Below are 12,442 nucleotides of genomic sequence, written 5' to 3'. Positions count from 1 at the left end.
CAGAGTCAGGCACACCCCCTCACTAGGCCTCCCAGTTCTGTGTGGTCACCACCCTGCTGTGGGATCCTGCAGTGTGACTCTATGGCCTGTTCTTCTCCAGACCTAAATCTGTGGAGGTTTGGGATCCGGTCTCACCCTCTCCATTCAACCTATTCCTCAGGCACAGTCTGGCTCACAGGAGATGCCTGGAGAAGGTTCCATGAGGACATGCTAATAAGAGTAAGAGCCAAGGCTCACACCCATTCCTACACTTGGAATTGAACAGATGAGGGTTTGTGCCCAGCTTTGCTGTGAAATTTCTAAAGACAAGTCGCCCTATGTTTTGGATCTCTGTGTGCAATCTGGAAAATGGTGTTCTCTGTGCCTGCCTTTGAACACTGCTGTGATGAATAAAATGGCAAAGGAGTGTGAGGTAGAATTCCTATTGCTTCTGCATCCCTCGGGATTCCATGCTCAGTAAGATCCTTCAATATTCACTTAGCCCTCCACTCACTCGACACCGTGTCCTGCTCTCATTATTAACCTGTTTTCAGCTTTCTCTGCTAAGAGCCCAGCCCCTCCACCTGGCTGGTAAGGCACTGAGTCCTGGAATTTTCCTTCTGTCTCTTTTAATAAATGTAGGTGCAGCTTCCTTTAATGGGCTGTCAGTAGGCAGTAAGACTGTGGACTGCACAATTAAATGAAACAAATGCCTGGCCAGCTCTGCTAAAAGCCGTGACGCTCAGGAAATCCTAATGTCCCAGAAACCAAGACGCCAGAGCCTGCGTGTCCAGGGAACAACCCACAGCTGTTAAGATACAGCATCGTTCCTGTGCTCTTAGCACCATTTTCCTCTTAAACCTGTGAGTTCACGCAGCAGGGTAAGAAGGCAGAGGGTGGGAGGGGGAGGACTGCTCTTCAGTGAAATAATTAACCTGCAAATGATCACTACTTCACATGGGGAATCTTGCATGCTCAGCTTCTGCCTCCAGACCCTGCCATTCCTGGGCTCTTTTCCTCTGCTTCCAATGGTCATAGCTCAGCCCTATGGCCTTTGGCTCAGTCTCTGAGGAGATGGGTTCTAGGGAACCCAGGCTTGGTGTCAGAGAAGCCCTGGATGCTGCCTCAGCCATCTGATTACCCACAACATCAGTGTGAGGTCAGGGGAAGGCCTAAAAGACCAGGGTGCCAGAAGGCTGCCTGGGCCCACTCTGGTGCAGGTCAATACAAATCTGCTCTGGCCAGGGGACCTGCCGGATGCTTTTCTTCATCCAAACCAGAATCCTTTGGTGGTGGCTCTGCTTATCCCATAAGCAAAGCCTCACCTTTGAATGCAAGTTCTGGGATCCATTGACAGGGCACCTGTCAAATGACCTATAAGAAGTTGGTTACTTTTTCTTGTGGCAGCTCAGTAAGAACTGCTGTGAGCTGTAGTTTATGTTTTTACTTTCCATGATGGAAAAATAGAACATTTGGCACAGCGGTGGGCCCTTCTGGAGGATGGTCATTAGTGTTAATTTGCTTATTTAATCAATGATTACTGAGCACCTACTGGCTGGGAGAAAAGGCAGTAACCAAATCAGAAAGGACAAGATTTCTAGGGATGGGTGGCTGAGGCTCAGGGTTGTAAGTACAGATGCTCCTCAATTCATGATGGGATTACGTCCCAGAGTGTAATGCATTTACTACATTACCCCACCAAACTGTGCAGCATCAGGAGGGAATATCGGGCCACACAGTGCTAGCCCCTGGAAAATCAAAGTTCAACATTAGAAGTATGGTTTCCACTGAATGCTTACCTCTTTCACACCATCCCAAAGTGGAGAACATTTAGGTCAAATTACTATTTTAAGTAGAAGATGGTGTGTAAGTAGAAGCGGGCAGCTCACAGGGGCGTGTGGTCAGCTCTTTCACAGGCCCCGGGAGCCAGAAAGCTAAGGCAGCCCAGCGGCAAGCTCTGGGGACTCTCTCAGGTGCCCCTCTGCCTCCACAGCCAGAGACCGAGTAGGTCCCAGAGACTTTCTGAACCTGAGGTCTTTCATCCACACAATGAAGTTGCTAATCCCTTTCAGGGGGTTGACGTGAGGATGAATCCAGTGTGATGCTTAAGTGTACTGTAACCCAGGAGGCATTCACTAAGCAATCACTTCCTCCCCCTAACTCTGCAGGTCAGAAGCTGGAGAACCAACAGTGGGCTTGGGAAGCAGGCAAAACCAGACCCAAGACCCAGGGCTACAGCCTACTTGTGGTGTGAGCCTGGGAAAGCCACTCAACAGCTCAGCATCTCACCCTCCCCGCTTCAGTGGGGATAATACCGCCTGCCTACAAGGTGATGAGGGACAGAGGAGCTGAGGCCCAGGAGCCCTGGAGGCACCCAGAGTTGCAAACCACAAACTCTGTCCCAAGAGATTTCCACCCTGAAAGGGCAGGAACCGTATCTGAATTTGCTCATACTGCCAGCTTTTGGCCCTAACACACTCAATAAATGGGGAGAAGTGAACAATTTTTGTTGAAGGAATGAATTTTCTAATTTTTCAATGACTAAACAAAAGCCTAGGGATATTAAGTAATTTACTCTTTCATGGATATTTTGCCCAAAGTCAAAAAGTAAATCAGTGACTAAACTTAGAAATCTTTCCAGTAAACAAAGAAGGGGAGACAGGAAGTGGCAGAGTCCCCCCCCAGAGGCCCCAGAACATGGGTGACTTCGCAGGCAAATATGAATGTTCCTGCTGCCTGGGGCTCAAGCTGAGAAAAAATTGCACAGTCCCTCAGCACTGAGAACAAGAGCAGACTTTTTTTTATAGTTTATCAGAAAAGCAAATAGCTTCGAGTTTGTGACTAGAGAAGGGGAGGGCTCTGAACACTGTGATTCTCGGGGTCCTTTAAGCTCTATTGGCAAGATTCAGGACTCCATGCTAAACTACAGGCACTGAATTCTCACCTCCACGTTATGCTCTGACAAATGCAAAATGGGAGCAGGTCTGAGCTTGTTTAGATGAACGGAAAGAACAACGAGGCAGAATCTTGGGATATTACGGCGTTCCTGAGCTTTATTACATGCGACACTATCTCATCTTATTCATGCTGAGAAAACCATGGAAATCACCCTTGTCATCACTGAGCCCGTGGCCGTGGCACTTAGCAAAGCTGTCACACTTTGGGATAGAAAATCTATCTCGGGCAGCAATGGGACGTGCTGAGATGCATGGCGACCCACTCAGAAACACTTTGTGAAGTGGTCTCCGGGGCCTCAGCCACCTCAGTCTCTCAGGGCTCAGTCTCTGAGGGCTCCCCTCAGAGCCAGCATCCTGCTACTCAAAGACCCATTATCCAACCTCTGCATCATTCAAGGCCCTCACCCAGATCTTCTTGAAACGCCCCTGCTGGAAGTGGTTCCTTTTAGATTCCAATTCCTTTACTAGCATATAACCAGAGATGAGTTATATAACCTTTCTGAGCCTGTTTCTCATCTATAACAGACAAGGAACACCAGGACTCACCGATTACGGTGCTATGAGCACTGAAGAAATAGTGCACGTAAAGCATGCGATGACATGCTCTGTACACAAGGCTCTTTGGGAACGGCTGTTTTCTGCTACGGTTGCCATTTCACTGTGTTTTATCACATCTGCCAGCGGATCAGCCAGTAGAATTTAATTTCAAAACACAAATGAGATGATGTCGTTGAGTTTATTACTTTGGATCCTTTCGAAGTGTTAGTGAATATACAGGCACTTGATGGAGATACTGGCTTGTGAACTGCCTACAAATTTGAAGGAGACTCTCAGAGCCTCTATAACTCAGGACAGTATACAGATGGCCACATTATGGCCACCTCGTGTACTGCTGGGTCCTTCTATAAACCAATTACTACAATCCAGGCACATAGTTAGTTCACACTTTGCATAGTTAATCCTGCATCGCTGCAGCAGGATTTTTAAGAGCAAAACATATGTCCCTAGTCTATCCTGTTAGATTCAGCCCCTCGCTTCAGCCTGCCCTGATTTTCTAAGTCAATGGTCGGCAAATTCATTAGTCCACAGAGCCAAATATCAACAGTACAATGATTGAAATTTATTTTGAGAGCCAAATTTTTAAAACTTAAACTTCTTCTAATGCCACTTCTTCAAAACAGACTCGCCCAGGCCATGGTATTTTGTAGAAAAGCCACACTCAAGGGGCCAAAGAGCCGCATATGGCTCATGAGCCAGAGTTTGCTGACCACTGTTGTAGGTGTTTGACTCTAACCTCCAAAAGATACACCACTTGTCCTACTACTAACTCTGCCTCACTGATCATTATCCAACCTGCCAATAAAGTTGATAATCAGAAAAATAAATATGTTGCACAGAATAAGGAAGGGGAACAGTAACAATACTCAGAGTAAGGAAGGGGAACAGTAACAATACCACAATGCCCAGCACGTTAGTAGCAAATGGAACCCTGCTGACTGCTTACAGTCGTGTGTTCTGGGTCGGGCTGCCTGGCCTCCCTAGTCCCTGACGGAGCTCAGGTGAATCGTCAGCCTCTCTAAGTCTTATTGTCAATGGGAGGCATGATGATAAGATCAAACTCATGGGAATTGTTGGGACAATTCATTGAGCTAATATGTCTTTCTGACCCACAGTACTTTCTCATGCAATCATCATAACATGCCTCAAGTGTTATTTATCTTCCCATTTACAAAGCAGGAAATGGAGGCTCAGGACATGTAGGCAACCTGCTAGAAACCTTATAGCTCTGGATCTTGAAACCTAGCTCACACAGCCTGTTTCCCAAGTTCCATAATACCAGTGTGGGTTCTCTCACTCTCATTCCAGCCATTGCTGGGAGAAAATAGCTTCTTTGCTCCCACACTGCTGGGAAAAGACTGCTAAGGCAGGAGGCAGGCAGGAGGTGGTAAAAATACGATAACAGCCCACCTAGCCTGTTTGATAGAGCATTGGTCTGCAGACTAAAGGGTCCCAGGTTTGATTCTGGTCAAGGGCATGAACCTCAGTTGCAGGGTCCTCCCTTTGGCCCTGGTCGGAGCAGGTGGAGGAGACAACCAATTGATGTGTCTTGCTCACATTGACGTTTCTCTCTCTGTGTCTCTCCCTCTCCCTTCCACTCTCTCTAAAAACCAATGGAAAAATATCATTGGGTGAGGATTAACAAAATAATCATAATTTAAATATAACAGCCCTCTGTGTTTATCCTTCCTTTGTTCATTTCCTTAGGGGTAGAAGCTAATCTGACAAGGGTGAGTTCTCATCCAAATCCCCTTGTTGTGTCCACGTTCACCAAACGTCACACTAGACAGCAAAATATTCTTTGTTTTAGATAGAAATAACCTTAGTATGATGAGTTCTGCAACACACACATACACACATGCACACACATGATCAGCTGAGATGAAAACTTCTGGGTGTACTGAGTGAGATCTTACCTAGAAAATATTTTCTACCTCCGAGGACCTGCTCAGGGAGGACTTCAGATGAATGTTTGCCTATTGTCCTAGGTTCGGGTGATAGAGGATAAAGGATGATCTATCAAAGTTTTGGGAAGGTAGGTAAGAAGCCAAAACATGGCAGAGGCCTTCTCAGTACCGACGGGAGATCACAGCTCAAAATGGGATTCTTGAAGGTTAAAACAGAGGGTGCTTCCACATGCAAGGCAACCCAGACAGCGTGATGGATGAATATCCCAGCCCTGCCTGGTTCCCTTCTGCTTTCCCCTCTGGGAAATTGGAACCAACTCGCAGCTGGCCTCTGGGTGATGAGTAAAGACTGGAAACGTCCCTTCCTTTCCCAAGACCCTGTGTCTGGTGAGCCAGGGAGCTTCCTGAAAGCTGGAAGGAGACAGAGAAGCTTATTGCTCCAGAGTTTGAGCTTATGTGAGACAAGTTTGGGAAACACTAGTTTAAACCCATGATTTTTACCTGGGGTGATTTTGACCACTGGGTGCATTTGACATTTTTGGTTGTTGTATGGGGAAGGATGCTACTAAGAGGCAGGGATGCAGCTACATACAGGACAATATATAGGACACTCCCCTACAACAAGTAATTATCTGGCCAAACTGTCAACAGTCTTCAGGTTGAGAAACTTGGTCTAGACTCTTGCTGCTCACAGTGTGGTTTATGGACCAGGAGCTCGTCAGAAGTGCAAAACCTCAGACCCCAATAAGACTCACTGGCTCAAGATCTGCATTTTTTCTTTTTTTGAAAGATCTGCTGGTGATCCTCATGTATATTACTTTTAGTTTGGGTTATTTTAGGGCTTTTTTTTGTACAATGAGAGGTCCCCTGAATTGAAACTGCTATGCTGTTGGGTTTTTTATTCACAGAACCCATTTCTTTCACATCTAATATTCTCCACACAACTCCTTGAGATTATGTACATGAACAGCCTCCGGCCTTAGAATCACACAGATCTCAGCTCAGGATGGAATTATCTCAAATTGCTTTACCTCGCTGGGTCTAGGTTGCCTAATCGGCAAATAAGGAAATGGTGCAAAGCCTGAGGTAAACTATGCAAAATTAAAGCTGGTGTCTATCGGTGTGAGGTGAAATCCAAGCTGCTCCAGCTTATTAGTTTTTGTCCTTGAGCAATTTACTTTCCCTTTCAACCTCAATTTCCTCCTGTATAGAGAAGGGCATTGTCACACGGGGTCATGGAGAAGTTCATGCAGGTGATGGACTGTAAGAAGCTAGCATGAGTAGTCACTCACGTGCAGTTACCATTTGCTTGCTTCCTAGCACACCATCAGAGCTTCATAAACGGGACAACCTTGAACTCAGATTGCCGACCGAAAAACCAGAACTTCCTTCCCTGCACACACACACACCCCACCCCACCCCACCCCTGCCATGCTGCAAGGCTTTTCCATCTGGGCCAACAGGTTAGGGGATGTTGTCATCTGCTCTTCTGACTCACTGCCTCTGCTGAGACTGCATCATGCCTTGCCTTTCCCCTGCAATCCCACCCCCTTTGCAGGCAGGCAACACCCACAAAAAGTCCTCAACAAATGTTTCTGCTGGTGATTTGGAATTTAAAGCCCCCAAAAATGGGTAACTGGAATTCAAAACTAGTTCCTCCAGTCCCCATCCCATGCTGGCATGTGTACATGCCCCACACAAACAGAGTTAACAGCTGCCTGGTGGGGTTTATGGTAGGAACACAAGTGTTTATCTTTCTCCTCAACTGGACTGGAAGAGCCTCAAAGGCGGAGACATGCCTTTTTCCTTGTCCTATTTCCTTGGACCCCTTAATACATAGCTGAGATAATTGGTTAATTGGTGAGTCCCTTAATTGATTAAGGTAAATATGACATAAGTATGACATGCCCATCGAAATTGTATAACCTCTAACTCTGTGTGGGAACCATGCCAGGTGCCCGGATAGTCAAGGCTGGTGGGAGCACAGAGGCCTTGTTGTCAATACACCAGAATGGCCAAAGGCCGCTCTGGGCATGTGCCTAAATGGGATGTCCCAGGACTCTGTGCCTGGGAGCCATAATCAGGCCAATAAACCGTAAGCGGATACAAGAACACACGGTACACTGTGCCCTTCAGTAGCCAGTATGACTGAAGCCTTCTTTGTGTAAATGGTGTAAAAGCAGGATACTGACAAGCTAGTAGGATGGAGGTGTGAAGGAGTCTCCTAGAGAGAGCTGCTGGGCAGGAGAGACAGGAGAAGCTGCTGAGCCAGAGAGGTTACTGAGGCTGTCGCCCTAAGGGAGAGCTCAGGTACTGCTTCTTGTGAGGCGGTGAGTCTAGGAGGCAGCATGCAGCTGCTCAGATAATAGCTGTGGGTACAGAGACTGATGCTGCCTCATGGAAAAGATACGTATTCATCAGCCAGTGTTTGGCTGCCTGCCTGCATGGACTTTGCTGTGAGGACTGTTCTTGTCTAATGGTGATATGGCCACTGGCTTCTGCAATAAAGACTCACAACCTCTCATGGCTTCTCCACCTGCCCCTCAGCCAAGAATTGGCCTGTGTCTCTGTCAGCAGAGGACATAGGAGGAACTTGGACTGAGTTCCCCACAGGGAGTACCATGGACAGAGTTTAAGAAGGACCAGGCCTGGTGTCGTCGATAGGAGAATTGAGGCAAATACATGGACTCAGAGCAGCAGAGCCGTGCAGGGCTCCTGGCTGGCTCTGACCCTCTGTCTTTAGAACACTGTAACTTATAAAAGACTTTCCTACACTCAGGACAGACCTACTCACCCAGCCCCCACCACATACTTCCATCAAACAAGTCAGACACCCGACCAAGGGAAGACGGAGTGCAGCAGAGAAGGAAAAGTACACACACAGGCTTCCTTCCCCTCCTGCATGGGGAGGGGGCCTGACAGCAACTGGGAACATCACAGGAGCCTGAGGAGGGAGGGGATGAGAGGAAGAGCAGCAGGAGAAGGCCTGAGCCATGGGAACAGGAAAGCCAGCAGGAGGTGGAGCTGTGAGGAGTCTCCAGGGTGTGTTTGCACCCGAATGCCCGGCCTCTTGGCATGGGCAGGCCAGCAAGCACAGGGTTCCGGGGCACTGAGACCATGCAGCAGCGTAGGCAGGAGGGCCCCCAGGTGAGCCAGACCAGCTCCCGGGAGTCTGGGTCCTGGGCCCGAGGGCCTGGGGTTGAGCCCAGGGGTCTTGGGGCAGGAGCTGGGGCATCCAGTTCCAATGCCAAGCAGAACCTGGAGCCATGGGGGCTGAGCAGGGATTTCCGATTCTGCTTTGTGCCGGGGAGACTGAGCACCTGCTCTGCGCCAACTGTGGCAAAGCAGCCATGAAGAGAAACATAAACAGTATCGACTTGGGCAGGTGAAAGGAAGACATGCAGAGTGGCCGATTTCTGAAAAGAGGAAGCAAGCCAGACAAGGATGGCAGCTTCTCGTCCTCTGACTCCTCTGGGGTTTACAGGAAGATCTCCCATCTCACGGTGGGGTCGGATCTCCTGGGCCTTCGGTTGGACTGCATCCACCAATTTCCCTCCCTCTCTTGAGAACGGGGCACAGCCGTGGGCTCACCGGGCAGAGTTAAAAACTCCCCAGCCTCGAGCTGTGGGGCGAGATCAGTCAGTGACCCAGTGAGGAGCCAAAGTAAACTCAAGAGGAAAGAGTGAGCAGAAACCCCAGAGCCCAGCACAGGGAAGGACCCAGGCCGAGAGGCTGGTGCAGAAAGAGCTAAGAATAAGAGGTTTGTTCTGGGGACTTTCTCCAAAGACACACTTTTTCCTGGGCAGGTGTTTATGTGCCTCCTACAGAAAATGGCCATTCAGGCCGGGACCGGTTTGGCTCAGTGGATAGAGTGTCGGCCTGTGGACTGAAAGGTCCCGCGTTCGATTCCGGTCAAGGGCATGTACCTTGGTTGCGGGCACACATCCCCACTGGGGAGTGTGCAAGAGGCAGCTGGTCGGTGTTTCTCTCTCATCGACGTTTCTAACTCTCTGTCCCTCTCAATTCCTCTCTGTGTAAAATCAATAAAATATATTTAAAAAAAAAAAAAAAAAAAAAAAAAAAAAAAAAGAAAGAAAATGGCCATTCAGGGGACCCCAATAGGCACCGGGCTCAAACTTGCCTGAGGCCTCACAATGTTGTTTCTCTTTTCTGGAAAAAATCCCCAGACATCTGCTCTACACCCTTCTCAGAGAGGTGAGACTTGGGCCCTCTGGACTGTCCTGCAGGTGCCGTGAAAGTGCAGGGAGAGACCCATGGTAGCTCGGGGAAGCAGCCCAGAGCCCAGAGGGCCATCCTCATCACTCTCAGGAGGGCAAGGAGAAGGGATGGTGGTATTTGAAGGGATACTGACATGGCTACACCGTTTTCAATTACTATTGATGGAAAACAAAAGCCTGAAGATGTTTGCATTTCTACACACACTGCCTGCTCCTCAGAGCGAGGTTTGCTTGTGGGGAAGCTGAAATGCGAGGGCCCCTTCTGTCACTGTTGAGGGTTTGCAGAGAGAAAGTTTCCCAGACCAGCAGCAGGGGAGTGTGGTCCTTTACTTATGAGGGAGGAAGAAACATCTCTGACAACCTCCTTTGTTTCAGGCCAGAATGGGTCCCCGGTGCTCTACGTAACTTCTCTCTGTGAACCCTCAAAGCAGCCCCATGAGACAGCGTACCTCTCCTGCATGTACAGAGGACCGGCCGGCTGCCATTCCGAGGGTGGGATATGTTCCCACGATCTCACCAGTGGCAGGGTCGTTATTTCACCCAACATTTGCAGGTTGACCATCCGATACTGACTTCTGCCCCCACCCCAACATACCACACACAGCACCAAACCACCCCGGGGAGGCATGCGCACGCAGCTCCCTCACGTATCCTTTTAAAGGCTGACGGGGTTTTCATCAATCCACCAAGTCACCATAGCCATCTTCCCCTAGCCCTGGTTCTCAAAGGAAGGGGAAATGAGGTGCCTTTCAGAGCACATTGCTATTCACCTCGGTCACCCGCCTCCCTCTCCATCCCAGCAGCACATAAATTCCCAGCACTGCCGCCAAACGCGGCATGTAATTGTGTGTAGCAGAATGTCCCAGAGAAGAAGAGCCATTCTCTCTTTGAGACACGTTATTGCTGAGACACACTGGGGAGTGCTAGAATGAAGGTTGAGGGGCCCCACCCTCTCTCTTCCCATCTCTCCCAGAACCTAGTAAGCTCAGTCAGGGTCCAGCCAGTCAGCAGCCACAAACAGGAAGAGAAATCCAGGTGGAAAGTAGGTAAGCAGTTTTGATAAAGAAACAGAGAGTGTTTTACTGGTCAGATGAGGCAAACCTACCCAAGATAAAATATTTCCATCTACTTTTGAATGCCCAGGGACAGGTGCTCTCCACACCTATTTTAATAAATCAATAGAAACAAATATGATTTGGGTAATCACTCTGATACACACAAGTTATATAATAATGACCTCACTTAATTCCCGCTGCAAACTAGTCTAAGATGACACAGCTGGGAAGCACACAGGGTTATTTGTCCTGGACTACCTTTAGGACCTGCATCCTTTCTTTGTCCTGGCATTCACTCATCCTCTCTACATCTGGTTCCAGCCAGTGGACATTGGATCAGTTAAAAATTAGCCAACCAAGGGGCAATCCTTGGGAAATCCCAAAATGCATACAGGCCTCTTAAAAATCAAAAAGAAACTATACTGAGTGGCCAGATTATTATGATCTCTGAACGCATAATAATCTGGCCACTCAGTGTATATTCTATATAATAAAAGGCTAATATGCAAATTGTTCCCTCAATCAAGAGTTCAACCAGCAGGTAGGCTGGCCAACTGCCTATATCTCTTCCCCATGCACGAATTCATGCACCGGGCCTCTAATATCCTATACCATAAAAGGCTAATATGCAAATTGTCCCTTCAACTGGGAATTTGACCAGGAGTTCGACCAGGAAGTGGGGCCAGCTGGCCAATTGCCTGTGGCCCCTCCCCCCAGCCATCCCTGTCCCCAATCAGCCCCCCCACCCTGTGAGAGGTCGGGGCTGGCTGGCCAACCTCCGGTGTCCCCTCCACCCAGCCAGCCCGGCCTGATTGGGCGGCTTTGGAGCAGGCTGGCCGGACCTCATCCATGCACAAATTTGTGCACTGAGCCTCATTTGTGCATATATATATGTATATATCAAGATATATATAGATATAGATATAGATATAGATATAGATATAGATATAGATATAGATATAGATATACACACACACACACACACACACACACACACACACACACATATATATATATACTGAGTGGTCAGATTATTATGCATTCAGAGATCATAATAATCTGGCCACTCGGTGTATTCTCACAATTCATCACTGTCAGTGAGAATTAAGTTTAACTGTAGATAAAATTTAAAATAAAATAAACAACTATGACTTGGACAATTCTCTCACTCCCAAAAAGTTCTGGCAAAGAACTCCAATATAGAAAGTAAGAACCCAGACTTTCCCTATATCTATACTGTGTCATCCTCAGATCATCTTTCCTTCTCAAAGTTGCCTGGACTTTCAAACCAAGCCTGGAGGAAACTACTTGCTATGCTCAAGCATGAAGCAATTCTAACACCTTCAGAAATCTCGCCCTAGGAAGGGACACATTATTCACATTTTACTGAGGAAAATACCAGAAACACTAAATCAGTTTAATCTCTCCTCTCTCTTCCTCTCTCTCTCTCTCTCTCTCTCTCTCTCTCTCTCTCTCTCTCTCTCTCTCTCTCTCTCTCTCTCTCACACACACACACACACACACACACACACTTAAATTTCCCATCCTTCTATCAACTGGAACTACCATTGTACTGAACAAACACCCCCTTTTGCCCTTCTTTGTCCTCTACTTATAGCTGAAGATTCATTTATCTCCTTAACTTATTCCTACTGTGTCCTGAAACTTCCTTCATAGTTGTTTTGCTTAGCAGTTCTTTTTCATGACTATTTCAAGAGAGAGGCTGACCTGGTTATAACCCCACTCTT

This window comes from Pipistrellus kuhlii, unplaced genomic scaffold, assembly GCF_014108245.1.
Source record: "Pipistrellus kuhlii isolate mPipKuh1 unplaced genomic scaffold, mPipKuh1.p scaffold_m20_p_15, whole genome shotgun sequence".
NCBI lineage: Eukaryota > Metazoa > Chordata > Mammalia > Chiroptera > Vespertilionidae > Pipistrellus > Pipistrellus kuhlii.
The sequence above is the reverse complement of the archived record's forward strand: the minus strand, read 5'-3'. Positions refer to the sequence as shown.